Raw genomic sequence first — 18,589 nt, 5'->3', positions numbered from 1 at the left:
GCTTTCCTGCTGACTTGACATGGTTGCAATAAAAGAGCTAACCTGAATGGCACATTCTGAAAGGAAGGAACAAACTGATTGAAAGCAAGCAGTGTGTTAGTTTAACCAACAAATAGATCTTCTTTGTGGTAAGCTTTCACCTGGTTTGCCAGGTTTACGCATTGAAAGGTCAACAACAAAGAAAGACCAAAAAAAAATTTGAAACTTTTTTTGATGAAGATGAAAGTAATTATTCAATTCTGGGTGTGGTTTTGTAATACTTCTGCGACAGTAATCAAGTCTGTGTGTAATGGTGTATATTTTAAATGTGTTTAATCATTTTTTTGTAGAACATAAGGACACTTTTGTTAGTTCTTTGTTATTCAGTGCCTGTGGTACGGTACAGTCAGTTTTCAAGTGTACATTGAACTTAGATTGATGGGAAATTAAATAATCATATTATTGCCAGATCAGCCGTTTTACATCCGATTTAATTTAAATTGTTAACTAGATAACCTAAATGACTGATGTAAGATTACAAAATGTTTTGCTGAATAAAATAGAGTTTGCCATGGATAATGTTTTAATTTTATATGTTGCTTCCAAAAACTTAACCATTGAATAGTGTTTTGACTTAAGTGCTCATTCCTAGAGAGTAGTTCAAATTATGAAAATTGATCGTACATAAACTAAGTGTTACTAATCACATTTTCTGATTGTAGTAGAGTAATATTTGGTTGTGTTGAGTCCAATGAAAATGCCTTTGTTATTAGAGATTTAACTGTTCCCACTTACATAACTTCCATGGTTTTAATTACTGAGGCTGGTGGAATTCTGAGTATTGTTAATTACAGAATATGGTTATTGGAGAAACACAGCTGATACTGTCCTTCAAAAGCAGAGCACTTCAGGTTTGTGATATATGTTGTGTAAATTTAGTGTGCTTTCTGAGAGATGAGTAGAAATAGGTGACGAAGATATTGTTAGAAAACACGAGTATTTCAGAATGGCGACCAATGAGTTACTCTGACAATGTGAATCTATGCAATAGGGTAATGTTGAATAGTACATTTGCCATTTGCTTGTGAAATTAATTACAAGTTGTCCTTGAAACCTTTATTTGCTTTATAATCTTGATTAATATGATAGATATATGGTCAGGAAGGGAATGGAGGGTAATGGACCGAGTACAGGTCAGTGGGATTAGGTGAGAGTAGGAGTTCGGCACGGACTAGAAGGGCCGATATGGCCTGCTTCCGTGCTGTAATTGTTATATGGTTATGTGGTATTGGATTCCAGTTAATTGGGACATATTGAGGTCAGTCCATTTTCACCCAATTAAGAGGCTGCATCAATTAGCCAAAGTTTCATAGAAATAATTAAAAGCATATAAAAAAGGCAAACTACTAAGTAATAAATTATGTATTTAAATGAAGTACAGAACAAATTGCCCGTGAAAATATGCAACTATAGCACAGGTCGACCTTCACTAATCCGGCACCATAGGGACCTGAGGAGTGCTGGATTAGTGAAAATGCCAAATTACGGAAGGATCACATTAAGCATAATCAGTGCCTGATTATCGAAGGAGCCGATTACAGGTAGTCGGATTAGTGAAGGTCGACCTGTACTATAAAACTGTGTATTAGTTCATAATAGTTATCGATGGATGAATTTACCCAGTGTACACTGCCATGTATGGAGTATCTAAGGAGGGGCAGCACCTCTGGTGAAGGGACTTGTCGTGTCCATTCTAGTGCAGCTCACTTATTGTTGGTCTCCACCGGACACTCAGCTCTTACCTGTCACTCCAAATAGCTGCTAGGATGCCACAGCAGCCGCACCATAGTACACCATCTCAACAGGCAGGCCAAACCAGGTGAAGTGCAGAGGCGGACTTCATAACCCAGTGAAATAACAAGATGCCTGTCCTAGCATGTGAAGTCAGCTCAGGTGGACTGAGCAGATGAGATCAACAGTGAAATCCAATGGCCAAGAAGTTAGTTCTGTAATGTTCCATGTCGAGCAAAGGGCATGATAAGGCACAGAAGAAGTTATGGACATCCACTGTAACCAAGGAGGACCGCAGATTGTGATGATTACTCACACCATCAGACCCGGAGTTCTGAGGTCAAGAGACTGAAACTGTCCCAAAGCAACAGCTTTTCCACTTTAAAACTCTACCACACAGGTTTCGCTGTCATCGTCAAATACAACGGACAACCAACGTGTTGCCATGTTCTTTTCATTCACTGTAAATGAACAAAATCAGTGCAGATACTTAAAGCATATAGTTTCTTTATAATTTTATGCAGTGTACGATCTTTTATTTTTTGCTGTCCGATAAGTATGTATGGGCAGTATTTACACAGCATTCGCTCAGATGAGAATATCAGGACGTTCCTGTTTGGTTGAACCCCAAATCATAGAAACATAGAAAACCTACAGTACAATGCTGTGCCGAACATGTACTTACTTTAGCAATTACCTAGTGTTACCCATAGCCCTCTATTTTTCTAAGCTCCAGGAGTCTCTTAAAAGATCCTATAGTATCCGCCTCCACCACCGTCGCCAGCAGCCCATTCCATGCACTCACCACTCTCTGTGTAGAAAAACTTACTCCGACTATGCCTGTCTGTTAATGGAGTTACTGCAATATTGTGCTGCTCTTAGTTTTGTTTCTCTCCCCCAGTTTAAACTTCGAATTTAAAATTTGGAATTGCTGATTCTTGAGGGGGAACAATATGTCTATGTCTACGAGGAGTGGGAAGAACTTATCTGAACCTAGTGATAAAGGTAATGGGAAAGGAAAGATGCCAAAGGAAAGATCTGATGAAATACCACCAAGGGCTGAAGATATGGTCCGGACACTGAATTCAATTAAAGATCAGAATGGATCAATTAAAGATCAACTGGAAAAGAATAGTAATGAAATGAAGTCATTTCTGGGAAAACTTAAAGACTTGGAAACTCAAGTTGTTACACACGAAAGGGAATTAAAGATAACTAAGCAAAAATTGTCTGAAGCTATAACTCGTTTAGAAAGATATCAAAATAAGATTATAGACCTGGAAACTAGATCTCGCTGGAGAAGTATACGAATTGTTGGACTCCAAGAAGGAGTTGAAGATGGAGATTCTTTGGTAAGCTTTTTCATACTTTATTTCCTACTATATTATCAAAGCCGCCTACAGAGCATACAGAGCTTTTACGTCGAAATTTAAAGATCCAAATAGACCAAGGTCTATTTTGGTCTGTTTTCATCATTTTAAAATTAAAGATCAAATAATGCGACAGGCAAAAAAACAGAGTTTTTAGATTTATGGAATCCAAGCTCCGTTTTTATGATGATTATCCGAGGGAGGTAATGGAACAAAGATCAAGATTTGCTCTGGTAATGAAACAGGCATGTGATAAGAAACTGCTTCCTTCCTTGTGTTACCCAATAGGAATTAAAGTTTTCCCTTCTAACTCTCCTCCTCGTACATTTTTTGATCCAAAAGCTGCATTGGAGTTCAAACTATACCTGCCGCTGTTACCAAATGAATTGTCTGAAATTAGTTATTTGTATATTCCTGGCATTTCAGAAAGAAGATTTATGAAGGTTACTTAGATATTTTATTGAGAGAGAAGATAAGGAGAGTCGTTCATTATTGCATATTATTTTGTTTCTTTCTTAATTAGTAGTTTTTCCTACTAATGGGGCTTTTTAAATATATTTACGGGAGGGTTTAATTGCTTATGTTATTATTAATTGGTATTTTTGGAAATTTAGTATGGTTTAACATGCTATTAATTTTTTTCCTGCTTTATTATAGTGTCTTATAATTGAATTTTAAGGTTTTTTTAGAGACGTAATGTTAAACCTAAACAATGGCGCTGGATAACATTATAATGCTGGAATGTAAACACTTCCCTTTGCTGAGACTTCATTGTTCCTTTTACAAGGTCAGTTGGGTTTTTTTAACTGGGGGGAGGGAGAGAGAATCCTTTTAAAAATGTTTCTCCTGAACAGACAGAGCAGTCCCTGGCTTTGTATTCTATCTAGTCTGCTTGCCTTTTTCGGGCTTTTGGGAGGGGGAGGGGTTAGAGTTAGGAATTTTTTCCCAGTGGGTGGTTCCGGAGCATGTGTGTTTTTTGCTGTAATTGTTATATGGTTATATGGTTATGTGGTTGTATTTTTCATCGGCGCCATTTTTGATCATCGCTTATTGGTATGTGCTCTGAGCATGTGTAAAGTAGAATTGTCACGAACCCTGTGACGGGTTGAAAAGGACCAACAGAAATGGAACGCACCTGGAGTCTGGTTTACTATAAATTAAGACTATATTTATTACTACTACAAATTAATGTCATTAAACCGAATAATACAATACAGGTTATAAACTATTATATACATATATATATCTGTAAATGTGTGTGTGGATGCAAAAATAATAGTCCAGGCGGTAGATATCAGCCTTACAGTGTCAGGTAAGTTTAAGCAGTTAAGTTCACTTTGTGTTGCGTGGAGTTGAATTGATGAAGAGAGAGAGAGTTAATTGAGTTGATGTTCAAGTTGGCAGCTTTAGTTGTTCTTGCTTCCAAAGTCTTCAGAGTCACTTCGTGTGACTCCCACACAGACACAGATGGACAGAGCCCCTTCTAGGGAACGGTCTACTAACCCACCGCATGGGTTCACCACCAGCAGACCCTGACGGGCAAGCTCTTCCTCCAGTGATAATCGCGGGTGGAAATTAATCGGTCTGTCACCTCCACCCTCGTGGTGGTCTTAAACTCCACCAATGGTTTCTCGGGTAGCTTCTGCAGTTCTCTCGTGTCGTGTCTCCTCTGCCGTTAACAGACAGAAGGATCAACTTTTTGTAATTCCTCCAAAATTTCAACGTACGTTAGCTCAACCGCTCTGAGCTGTTACCATGGTGACTTCCCAGTTCGTGTCTCAGCTTGCGCTGTCTCAGTTCATTAGATTGCTGAACTTTCTAGCAGTTTCTCACCTGCGTGCTACCTTCCCCCTTTGGGAAAATTTTGATCTTTGAGCAAAATTTTGCGCACTCACGGATTCTACACACCAAGCACTACATTCTACTTCACAGAGTGTACATTAAGCATTTACACAGTTCGTCAGCATTTTTAACAGTGGGATAGGCAATCCACAGTGACATTGTCTGTACCCCTTAAGTGTCTTATCTGGATATCAAACTGCTGTAAACACAGGCTCCAGTTTAATAAACGCCGATTTCGATCTTTAATCTTATTTAAAAACACCAAAGGGTTGTGGTCAGTGTACACCACTAACGGCTTTTGTGCGAGACCTTTGTAAACCTTGAAATGTTGTAATGTAAAAATGAGGGACAGTAATTCCTTTTCTATTGTCGAGTAATTTTTCTGGTGCACATTAAACTTTTTGGAAAAGTATGTCACCGGATGTTCAATACCATAATCTCCTCTCTGTAATAGCGCCACCCCTGCAGCTTCATCGCTAGCGTCCGTCACTAGGGAGAATAGCTTAGTGAAGTCCGGTGCCTTTAGCACTGGATGGTGACACAGGATACCCTTTAACCATTCGAACGCCTCTTGGCAACGCTCATCCCACACAAATCGTTCACTCTTTCTCAACAGTCTTGTCAGTGGAAGGGCAATATCCGCAAAGTTCTTGCAAAATTTTCAATAATACTCCACCATACCTAAAAACCTTCTCAATGCTCTCTTACCCGTTGGAATGGGTACATCAGCGATAGCCTGAACTTTCCCTTTCACAGGAGCCAGTTGACCCTGGCCCACTACATAACCAAGATATGTGTCCCTGGTGTGACCAAACTCACTCTTGGCAAGGTTCACTGTCAGATTAGCTTTAGAGAGCCGACCAAATAATTTCTCTACTGTTACAATGTGTTTCTCCCACATGTCGTTCCATACTACTAAATCGTCAATGTATGCCCCAGTATTCTTCAAGCCTTCAATCACAGAGTTTATCATACGTTGGAATGTCCCAGGGGCATGTTTCATCCTGAAACGCATCACATTATACTCGTACAACCCCAAGGGGGTGACGAATGCTATTAATTCTCGTGCCCTGTCGGTTAAGGGAACACACCAGTACCCTTTTAGCAGGTCAATTTTTGTTAGGTACTTAGTCTTTCCCACCCTGTCGATGCAGTGATCTATTCTGGGAATAGGGTAAGCATCTGTTTTAGTTATTGCATTGACCTTTCTATAATCTGTGCAAAATCTCATTGTACCATCAGGCTTGGGAACTATCACGCACGGGGAAGCCCACACAGAGGTGGATGGCCTGATTATGTCATTGGCCAACATATATTTGATTTCCTGTTCCACTACTTTACTACATTCTAAATTCATCCTGTAGGGATGCTGTTTCACTGGATCAGCCTGCCCCACAATGATATAATGGGTAGCTATACTTACACTGCCCCGGTGTATCTAGGAATAGATCGGAATGTTTGCCAATTAGCTCCTTTATCTGTTGCTGTTGTTTCGGTTCCAGGTGGTTAATTTTGCTGTCTTATGTTCTCCAAAATGCTAGCATTCTTGAGTCGAGCTGAAACCAGACACTGCTCATTACACTCCCCCGTTATCTCTGGGCTAGTCTTTGCAGCTGGGTCTTGTTTGGTCATGACCCCAACTGATGCGGATTTAGAATCAAAATAAGGTTTGATTAGGTTCACATGCACTAATTGAGTGGCCTTCCTTCTACCAGGTGTCCTGATACATAGTTAAGCTCATCAATTTTCCTCATTATTTCATAAGGTCCACTAAATTGAGCCTGGAGAGGGTTATTCTCCAAGGGAAACAAAACCAAGACCTTATCTCCAACCTCATAGCTTCACTCCCTCGCCTGTCTGTCATACCAGCACTTCATATCAACCTGGGAGTCTTGGAGATTGTATTTCGCAAGGTCACAAGCCCTGTTCAGCCTGTCTCGAAACTCTAAGACATAATCCAATACACCAACTCGCACTTCCTTATCAGACCATTGCTTTCCCAGTAAGGTCAAAGGTCCTCGAGGCCTGTGACCGAACCTGAGCTCAAACGGACTGAACCCCAACGATTCGTGGATCGAATCTCTTATAGCAAATAGGAGTAAAGGTATACTCTCATCCCAATGTTTTTCGTTTTCCATACAGCACGTTTTAATCATGGTTTTGAGGGTAGAGTGAAACCTCTCTGTCGCTCCCTGGGATTGGGGATGGTATGCCGTGGACAAAATTTGTTTCGCTCCCAGTTCCGTAACTATCTGTTGGAATACGCCCGCTGTTAAATTACTGCCCTGATCCGATTGTATCTCCTTGGGCAGACCCACGAACGTGAAGAACTTACTAAGTGCCTTCACCACTGTTTTAGCCTTTAGGTTCCTGAGGGGTATTTCTTCTGGGAACCTAGAGGCAGCGCACATAATGGTTAACAGGTATTGGTGGCCACCCGTAGTCTTTGGCATTGGGCCAACACAATCCACAATGACCCTGGAGAAGGATTGCCAAAAGGTGGTATGGGGCGAAGTGGGGCTTTTGGGATAGTCTGATTCGGTTTCCCTACCACTTGACATGTGTGACAAGTTTTACGAAAAACTGCCACATCCTTTCTTATACCCGGCCAATGAAATTCTTTCATAATCTTGTGCCCTGTCTTTCTAACTCCAAGATGTTCCCCTAAAGGCATTGTATCAGCCATCTTTAAAATTTCTGTACGGTAACCCTTTGGAACCACCACCTGGTGCACCACGGCCCAATCCTCATTGGCAGGTATTGTTGGTGGCCTCCACTTCGTCATTAATACCCCGTCCTTCAGATAGTAACCCATTGACTGGCTCTGAATTTCATCCTCAGAAAGATCTGTCTCTTTTAAAACTGCAATCTCAGGACCCCAATCCTGCTCTTCCACAAGCTTCCGCCTGGACAATGACAAACCCCTCTTATCTGCCTCACTACCTGGGTCCTGGTTGAACACAGACGGTAGAAAAGTTTCAGATAAGTCAGTAGGATCTGTACCCCTATAGTTGTTATCGCGGGCACCTGACTCCTCCCGTCCAGATCGCTTCACTTCTGCAGCCTTCCTTGTCATACTTCTTGTGACTGTGCATGCGGGATAAAGTTCACTGTCTGCGCTTGTCTCACTAACAGCAGGCCGGCTTGTTAGCTGTAACCCTGGGTGTTCATCTTTTCCTGCCAGGTCATTTCCCAACAAGACGTCCATGTTAGCTATTGGTAATTTAGGTCGTATCCCTATCTCAACTGGTCCAGACACATTTCAAAATTATTTTGTGCAAAGGCACAACCTCTGTTCCCTTGCCAATACCTTCCAGAATATTCACTTGGTCCGTTTTTGTCTCGTCACCAGATTCTAAGACATCACTTAATATCAGTGACTGAAAGGCTCCAGTATCGCATCAGATTCTCACTGGAACTAGGGGTGACCCCTCCTTCACAGACACAAAACCTTTGATAATAAACCACTCAATCCCCTCCTGAACTCGGCCAGACCCCACCTTCCTTCGTGTGGTCTCAGCTGCTGATGCACAGGCGTCGGGGGTTTTCCCCTTCTCCTTTCCCATTTCTTTCTTCCGAATATGACAGTTAGACGCCACATGGCCAGGCTTTCTGCAGTAGTAACAGGTAAAACTGGAAAACTTATTTTTGGTCGGTTTCCCCTCCTCTTTACCTCTGTCACTGGCCCCTGCCTTGTTTTCTGTTTTACTCAGCGGATTATCCCAGTAACTCTTCTGATAACCCTTGCTGGGGAAAAACTTAATCTTGTGAGTCAGGGCAAACTTATCCACTAACCTAGCGGCTGCAGAAAGAGTCTCAACGTCTTTCTCTTCTACGTATGTCCATATCTCACTAGGGACACACTCTTTAAATTCCTCAATCAGCATCAGCTGTCTCAGTTTGTTGTAGTTCTCGTCTACCTCTTTCGAGGCACACCACCGATCAAAGTACCTCTCCTTTTCACGGGCAAACTCTTTATATGTCTGGTTCCCAGACTTCCTCAAACCCTGAAACTTCTGTCAGTACGCTTCTGGCACCATTTCATAGACCTTAAACACAGCCTCCTTCACAGTTATCATAATTAGTCGACTCGGTCACAGATAAGGCAGAATATGCTTGCTGCGCCTTCCCTTTTAACACACTTTGCAGCAATACTGCCCAGTCCTCCCTCGGCCACTTCCTGTTCTGAGCTACTTTCTCAAAATGTAGGAAGTACCTATCAATGTCTTCTTCAGTAAATGGAGGTACCAACTTAATTTCCTGAGTGACATTAATTGATACACCCCTCTCGCCACCACGGCCTGACACTTGACCCTCTTCACGCCGCACCTCCCTCTCAAACTCCCTTTGTTTTTCTGTGTCTACAGCCTCAAACTTTAGTCTCTGCATTCTTAATTGTTCTAGTCGTAATGGGGTCTCCTCATCACCTATCGGAAATTCCTGTAGCGACGACTCCTCAAATAACTCTTTCCCAACACAATATTCAGCTACTTTCCTCCAAATTCCTGCCTTCGTCATATCCTTCTGTATTCCGGAAAGTTTCCATTTCTTAGCAATGTCACGTAGAACCTCCTTTCTGGCACTCCTCAAAAACAGAGGAGTAGAGTTCTCTATAAATACCCTAGCCTCCATTTCTGCTGTTTTCCACACACAGATTAATTATAAGGGATTTCCCCAATCAAGACAAACCCCCACACAACTTCGAAAATTGGCTCCAACCAAAGTTGTTCAGATCCCAGACGCAGGCCCCAATTTTGTCACGAACCCCGTGACGGGTTGAAAAAGACCAACTAAGTTTAAGCAGTTCAGTTCGCTTTGTGTTGCGTCGAGTTGAATTGACGGAGGGAGAGAGAGTTAATTGAGTTGATGTTCAAGTTGGCAGCTTTAGTTGTTCTTGCTTCCGAAGTATTCAGAGTCACTTCGTGTGACCCCTACACAGACACAGATGGACAAAGCCCCTTCTAGGGAACGGTCTACTAACCCACGGCACGGGTTCACCACCAGCAGACCCCGACGGGCAAGCTCTTACCCGCACTGGTAATCATGGGTGGAAATTAATCGGTCCGTCACCTTCACCCTCATGGTGGTCTTAAATTCCACCAGTGGTTTCTTGGGTAGCTTCCGCAGTTCTCTCGTGTCGTGTCTCCTCTGCTGTTATCAGACCAAAACATTAACTTTTTATAATCCCTCCAAAATTTGTAGTTTAATTTATCAAAACTACTTCTTTAAGCCTTCTTTGAGTGATCCAATTTTTTTTACTTTGGGAAAATAAAGGTATTAATTTTTTGGATATATTTAAAGAAGGTAGACTGATGTCCTTTGAACAATTAGTTGATAAATATTCTCAATCATACTCACGCTTTTTACAATATCTCCAACTTAGACGTTTCTTCCAAAAATATTTAAGTAATTTTCCTTACGTATTGGATGCTGACCTGTTAGATATTATTATGAGTATGAACCCTTCAATGAAGGGTTCCATTGGAAGAATTTATAATTCGCTACTACAATGGGATAAGCGTCCTTTATTTAAGATTAAACAAGATTGGGAAAAGGAACTCAATTTGACTTTTACGACAGAAGATTGGATGCTGATTCTGAAGCTGGTTAACTCTTCTTCGATCTGTGCTAGTCATTCACTGATGCAATTTAAAATTGTACATTGTTACCATTTGACGAAGGAGAGATTGTCTAAAATATTCCCTATTGTTGATAGTTATTGTGATAGATGCAAAACTGAGACAGCTACACTGACACACATGTTTTGGTCTTGCTCTATACTGGAACAGTTCTGGAAGTCAGTTTTTTCTACAATTTCTAAAGCACTTAAAATTAATTTACAACCTAACAAATTAACTGTGCTTTTTGGAATAATTCTTCAAAATATCCATGGTATCTCTGTGTCTGACCAACATGTTATTGCATTTGTTACATTGATAGCTAGGAGGGCCATTTTGTTGAAGTGGAAGGATACAGCGGCTCCCACTTTGTCACAATGGTTCTCTCAAGTGATGCTATGTCTTAGTCTGGAGAAAATTAGAAGTTGAACCTTTGAACCTGTGTTTGATTTTGAGAAAAGATGGGGTTCATTTGCTCATTATTATCATTTGAGTTAATTGATGGATTCTCCACGATCTAATTGTAAATTTTTTGGTACTTTTTTTTGGCTGGCGGTTTGATGTTTATCTTTAGAAGCTTTATGTATGACGCATGGCTCTGGGGTTGAACACCTAATGGGGTTTTTCTTTTTTCCCACTTTTCTTGCTTAGTAGGGTTTTTTTCCCATCCCAAATTTTTTTCAATCTTTATATAATGTTTTTACTTGAGATATTGTACGTGTTGTTTACTTTGATGTACTCGTGTTTATTTTTACCCTTGCCATCTCCTCTGTTCCTACTTCCGAGTACCTTAAAACTGTGCCTTCTTGTGTTAGCCATTTTAGCCCTGGGAAAAAATCGTGCCGATATCAAATTTAATCAGTTTGCATTCTCACTGCTGAGTCATATGGCTGTTAGTAGAGCTAGCTAGTGTGCCAAGGTTGTATATGAGCCCTACTGAGAGTGTGCCATATGTAAATGTATATGTACATTTGTAAATGTACAAATGTAAATGTAAGTGTACATGTATACACATAGTGGATTCATCCAGTTGACCCAGATGGATAACAACACAAGCACACACAACTGACGCTATTTAAAAACTTAATTAAAGTACAGTGTGGTGACGTAATGGCCACACAAGTACACGTGACTGACATGAGTTAGAAGCTATTCAGCAACAGTGTCCTTCCCAATTTCTAGATCAATCTTTGTTCTCTAAGAGTTACCCCAAATGAGTGGCAGCCCTAATTAATCAATTGCCCAATTAACCAGAATCTACTATATTCTGGTTATTAGTAAAGTCTTGTGAAGTTACAATGACTTTGGAATGTTGGAATCATCTTATTTACACAAGCAATTGTATTTTGTTTTGTAGAGGAAACTCAGTGCTTTTTCACTGCTTACGTTTCTTAAGAAAATAACTCGTGTGAAAGTTGCCACACAGTTTTGTGAGAAACTGTAAGATACAAAGCAAAATTAAAAGTAGAAATATCAGCAATTAATATCTGTCCTAAATCCAATCCATCAGCTTGCCTATGCTCTTTTTATATAAGAGGGACAGATTATTTGGGATCCCTAGAATTTGAGGGACAGAGCTGCCTTCAGTCATAGAAAACAAATGAGCATAATTGCCCTCAACAGAGTCTTCTTAATAAACAACTCAGACATGCAGTAGCAGTAGTTTTTTAAAGATAAAGCAATCACAGCAAGTATACAAATTAGCAGCAGGAGAAGGCTGATCTGCTTTCAGCCTGCTCTGCCTATTGATAAGGCCATGGCTGATCGGACTTTAATGCCCTCTGCATATTCCAGTTTACCTGTGGTTAATCTTTTAGAAACATAGAAACATAGAAAATAGGTGCAGGAGTAGGCCATTCGGCCCTTCGAGCCTGCACCGCCATTTATTATGATCATGGCTGATCATCCAACTCAGAACCCAGCCTTCCCTCCATACCCCCTGACCCCTGTAGCCACAAGGGCCATATCTAACTTCCTTTTAAACATAGCTAATGAACTGGCCTCAACAGTTTGCTGTGGCAGAGAATTCCACAGATTCACCACTCTCTGTGTGAAGAAGTTTTTCCTAACCTCGGTCCTAAAAGGCTTCCCCTCTATCCTCAAACTGTGACCCCTCGTTCTAGACCTCCCCAACATCGGGAACAATCTTCCTGCATCTAGCCTGTCCAATCCCTTTAGGATCTTATACGTTTCAATCAGATCCCCCCTCAATCTTCTAAATTCCAACGAGTACAAGCCCAGTTCATCCAGTCTTTCTTCATATGAAAGACCTGCCATCCCAGGAATCAATCTGGTGAACCTTCTTTGTACTCCCTCTATGGCAAAGATGTCTTTCCTCAGATTAGGGGACCAAAACTGCACACAATACTCCAGGTGTGGTCTCACCAAGGCCTTGTACAACTGCAGTAGTACCTCCCTGCTCCTGTACTCGAATCCTCTCGCTATAAATGCCAGCATACCGTTCGCCTTTTTCACCGCCTGCTGTACCTGCATGCCCACTTTCAATGACTGGTGTATAATGACACCCAGGTCTCGTTGCACCTCCCCTTTTCCTAATCGGCCACCATTCAGATAATAATCTGTTTTCCTATTTTTGCCACCAAAGTGGATAACTTCACATTTATCCACATTAAATTGCATCTGCCATGAGTTTGCCCACTCACCCAACCTATCCAAGTCACCCTGCATCCTCTTAGCATCCTCCTCACTGCTAACACTGCCACCCAGCTTCGTGTCATCCGCAAACTTGGAGATGCTGCATTTAATTCCCTCATCCAAGTCATTAATATATATTGTAAACAACTGGGGTCCCAGCACTGAGCCTTGCGGTACCCCACTAGTCACCGCCTGCCATTCTGAAAAGGTCCCGTTTATTCCCACTCTTTGCTTCCTGTCTGCTAACCAATTCTCCACCCACACCAATACCTTACCCCCAATACCGTGTGCTTTAAGTTTGCACACTAATCTCCTATGTGGGACCTTGTCAAAAGCCTTTTGAAAATCCAAATATACCACATCCACTGGTTCTCCCCTATCCACTCTACTAGTTACATCCTCAAAAAATTCTATGAGATTCGTCAGACATCTCCTTGCCTATCAACAAACCATCTATCACTGCCTTACAATATGTGCACACTCTTCTTCCACCACCATTTAAGAGTTCCAAGGATGTATAGTTTTTTGAGAAGTTTTACAACATCTCTGATTTAAGTAGGTAACCCCGTATTTTTAAATGGTAAGCCTAATCCTGAATTTTTCCATAAAATATAAACTTCATCTCTACATCCACCCTGTCAAGATACCTCAGGAATTTACATGTTTCAATGAAGTCCTTTCTCACTGTTTTAAATTCCAGTGTTTTCTTCACTAATACTCTGATTGGGAGGGGTGTCAAATTATGATAACCCATCCAAACCAATATTACTCAAGTAAACCTTGTCTGAAGTGTTTACAATGCAATAATGTAATTTAGGGAATGAGCCTAATAGATAGATAGATAGATAGATATAATTTATTAATCCCGAATTTCCCGAGTATTAATACTGCACATAATACCCCAGATAGGATCTCACCAATGTCCAAATTTAAATCTATCATCATATCTTCACAAGTTTGTATTTGATATAATGGGATCAGTAACATTGACTCTGGAGGATCTCAGAGTTGACTCAAGACTTCAGTCCAAATATTTTAGTTGAATTCCACACAGAAATCTCTGCTGTTTACTTTTTAGATTTAGATTATGAAGACACGCAGTCCTCTTTTATTGTCATTTAGTAATGCATGCATTAAGAAATGATACAATATTTCCTCTGGTGTGATATCACAAAACACAGGACAGACCAAGACTGAAAAAAACTAAGAAAAAAAAACTAACAAACCACATAATTATAACATACATAACATGTAGTTACAACAGTGCAACAATACCATAACTTGATGAAGAAGTCCATGAGCACAGTAAAAGTTCAAAGTCTCTCAAATGTCCCACATCTCATGCAAATGGGAGAAGGAAGAAAAAGCCTCCCTGCCATACCCGACCACGGTCTGACTGAGTCATCCAAAAACTTCGAGCTCTGATCAGCTCTCCGACACCAACTACTGAGCGCTATCACTATCTGAACGATTCGACCTCCATCTCGGTCACCAACAGCAGGCAGAGCCAGGGATTTGGAGGCCTTCCCTCCAAAAGATTCCCGACTGCGCAGTAATGACAGCAGCGAATGAGCATTTCAGGAATTTTTCCAGATGTTCCTCTGTGCTTTCACGTCTGTCTCCATCAAATCAGAATTGTCCATGGCCCTTATTTAACAGATACGATATCATTTTTCACCGGAGGGCTGCGCACGCATGGCGCGCTGCTCTCTCTCCTCCCACCTCTCTTTTTCATGGAGTCATAGAGCACTATAAGCACAGAAACAGGTCCTTTGGCCCATCTAGTCTGTGCTAAACTGTTATTCTGCCTCGTCCCATTGATTCACAGCTGGACCATACCCCTCCGATTCATGCACTTATCCAAACTTAAATGTTGCAATCAACCGTGTATTCACCAGTTCCACTGGCAGCTTGTTCCACACTTGCACCACCTTCTGAGTGAAGAAGCTGCCCCTCAGGTTTCCCTTAAAATATTTTGCTTTTCACTCTTAACCTTTGACCTCTAGTTCTGGTCTCACCTAACCTCAGAGGAAAACAGCCCGCTTGCATTTATTCTATCTATGCCTCTATCAAATCATTCCTCATTCTCCTGCACTCCAGGGAATAAAGTTCTGACCTATTCAACTTTTTCCTATAACTCAGCCTCAAATCCCAGCAACATCCTTGTAAATTTTCTCTGTACTCTTATAAATATCTTTCCTGTAGGTAGATGAACCAGAACTACACACAATACTCCAAATTTGGCCTCACCAACTTCTTATATAATTTCAACATAACATTCTTTATACAATGCTTTGATTAATGAAGGACAAATGTGCCAAAAGCTGCCTTTATGACCTTATCTAGCTGTGATGCCACTTAAAAGGAATTATAGATACGTTTTCCCAATCCCTTTGTTCTGTTGTACTCAGTGCTGTACTGTCCACTGTGTAAGTCCTACCCTGGTTTATCGTCCCAAAGTGCAACATTTCATATTCACCTGCATTAAATTCAATCTGCCATTTTTCAGCCCATTTTTTCCTAACATGGATCAGTACTGTTTCATATTGAGCCATCTGAGGGAAGAATGGCAGCAAATGTATAAAATGCACTCCAGTTAGGGGACTTTAATGTATGTTATTAGAAGTAGCATTACAGTATCTCTGAATGACCTGTTAGGTTCCTTGTAGACCAAGATGCAACATATGGATGGAAAACCATTAGAAATAAATCAACCATGATCAGACTTGGTGGGCCAAAAATCCTAATTCTGCTTCTGTGTCATATGGAGTAATCTATATGACCTTGTTGTTGCTGATCTACTATCCTATTTCCATGTTGGTGCTGACTGAGTGACCACATAAACTTCTTTTCAGCCTGTGCAGAATTGATAAAATTGAACATGTGATGCTGAAAACCTAACCTTAAAACCATCTTTAGATATGTCAAGTTCATTTAATGCAGCTCAGCAGTGGCACCTAATTAACAATATGCAAAATTGTCCAGCAATGCATTTTCTACAAAAAGCACACTAAAGTTAATAATTATTAACTTACTAATACTGATAGAAGGGGTTTGACACTTCTTTGAAATTCTATCTGTAATCTGCTTCCTTTTGCTGTCCGCCCCTTGTGACCCAACCCCAACCCACCTCAATCAACCCCTTAAGTTCCAAAGCTTATTTTGTCTTTAGTTCAAAGATACTGGGTAGAATAAAGTCAAGGACTGGATGCCATGGAGTAAGTTTACTGAGTTAATATATGGACCTCCCAACTAAAGAGAGTGGCACACTGGATCTTCTATGAGGGAGCAGCACAGGGCAGGTGACAGAAGTGTGTGTAAGGAAACACTTTAGGTCTAGTAATCATAATTCCATTAGTTTCAAGATAATTATGGAGAACAATAGGACTAGTCCACGGGCTCAGATTCTAAATTGGAGAAAAGCCAATTTTAATAGCATCAGAAAGGATCTGGCAAATATAGATTGGTGTTCCAGCAAAGGAATGCTTGGTCAATGGGAAGCTTTCAAACGTGGAATATTGAGAGGACAGAGTTTGTATGTTCCTTTCAGAATGAAAGGTAAAACTAACAGGTTTAGGTAGCAAGGAACATCTGAGATATTTGAGAAAATTTGAGAGATAAGAAATGCAAAAGAACACTTAAGAGCCAGTTGTCTTGGTACATGTTGGTACCAATGACATAGATAGGACAAAGGAGGAGGTCCTGAAGTGAGATTTCTGGGAGTTAGGAAGGAAGCCGAGAAGCAGGACCTCCAGGGTAGTAATCTCGGGATTGCTACCTGTGCCACGTGCTAGCGAGGACAAGAATAGTAGGATCAGGCAGATGAATGCGTGGCTGAGAGACTTGTGCAGGGGGCAGGGCTTCAGATTCTTGGATCATTGGGATCTCTTCTGGGGGAAGTATGACCTGTTCAAAATGGACAGGTTACCCCTGAACCTGAAGGGGACCAATATCCTGGCGGGAAGGTTTAATAGAGCTGTAATGGAGGGTTTAAACTAACTTGGCAGGGGGATAGGAACCGGAATGATAGAGCGGAAGAAGGGGAAAATAGAAATAAATCTAAGATAGTGAGCAGTAAAGATGTCAGGAAAGACAGCCAGATGATGGGGCAAATTTGTAGCCATTGGGGTGAGATGCAGTGCAAGAAAGTTGCAGTGAAATCAAAGCAAAAAGTACCAAATACTGGTCTTAAGTTATACAGTACTTAAATGCACGCAGCATAAGGAATAAGGTGGATGATCTTGTCGTACAGCTACAGATTTGCAGGTATGATATTGTGGCCATCACTGAGATGTGGCCAAAGGATGCATGTCTCTGGGAGCTGAACGTCCAAGGATACACAGTGTATCAGAAGGATAGGAAGGTAGGCAGAGGGGGTGGCGTGGCTTTATTGGTAAGAAATGATATTAAATCATTAGAAAGAGGTGATATAGGATCGGAAGGTGCAGAATCTTTATGGGTTGAGCTAAGAAATTGCAGGGGTAAAAGGACCCTGATGGCAGTTATATATAGGCCTCCAAACAGCTGCAGTGATGTGAACTACAAATTACAACAGGAAATAGAATAGGCTTGTCAGAAGGGCCATGTTATGATAATTGTGGAGAATTTTAAGATGCGAGTGGATTGGGAAAATCAGGTTGGCACTGGATCTCAAGAGAGAGAATTTGTAGAATGTCTGCGAGATCATGGCTTTTTAGAACAGCTTGTTGTTGAGCCCACTAGGGGATCGGCTGTACTGGATTGGGTATTGTGTAATGAACCGGGGGTGATTAGAGAGAGTGAGGTGAAGGAACTCTTAGGAGGCAGTGATCATAACATGATTGAGTTCACTGTGAAATTTGAAAAAGAGAAGCTGAAATCTGATGTGTCGGTATTTCAGTGGAGTAAAGGAAATTATAGTGGCATGAGAAAGAACCTGACCAAAGTTGACTGGAAAGGGACACTAGTGGGAAGGACGGCAGAGCAGCAGTGGCTGGAGTTTATGTGGGAAGTGAGGAAGGTGCAAGACAGGTATATTCCAAAAAAGAAGACATTTTCGAATGGAAAAAGGATGCAACCGTGACTGACAAGAGAAGTCAAAGCCAAAGTTAAAGCAAAGGAGAGGGCATACAAGGAAGCAAAAATTAGTGGCAAGACAGAGGATTGGGAAGTTTTTAAAAGCTTACAAAAGGAAACTAAGAAAGTCATTAAGAGGGAAAAGATTAACTATGAAACGAAGCTAGCAAATAATATCAAAGAGGGTACTAAAAGCTTTTTCAAGTATATTGTGATAAAAGACCAAGTTATCAGAAGATTGATGCCGATGAGAGAGATAAGAGAGACAATGGGGAAACA

The 18,589-nt window shown here is 41.0% G+C and overlaps 1 protein-coding gene across 2 annotated transcripts in view; it reads left to right on the top strand.

Moving 5' to 3' along the window:
- The window catches only part of mypn (myopalladin), a 288,573-nt gene continuing 269,984 nt past the window's right edge, over positions 1-18,589 (top strand). Inside the window, exon 1 of one of the 2 annotated variants that reach the window (XM_063071525.1) lies at positions 1-128. The gene's annotated coding sequence lies outside the window, so the exon portion shown is untranslated. The remainder of the gene's footprint in view (positions 129-18,589) is intronic. The other variant, XM_063071522.1, reaches the window with a different exon arrangement.

Source organism: Mobula hypostoma, chromosome 19 (genome assembly GCF_963921235.1).
Source record: "Mobula hypostoma chromosome 19, sMobHyp1.1, whole genome shotgun sequence".
In the NCBI taxonomy this organism is placed as follows: domain Eukaryota; kingdom Metazoa; phylum Chordata; class Chondrichthyes; order Myliobatiformes; family Myliobatidae; genus Mobula; species Mobula hypostoma.
The sequence above is the reverse complement of the archived record's forward strand: the minus strand, read 5'-3'. Positions and strand labels throughout refer to the sequence as shown.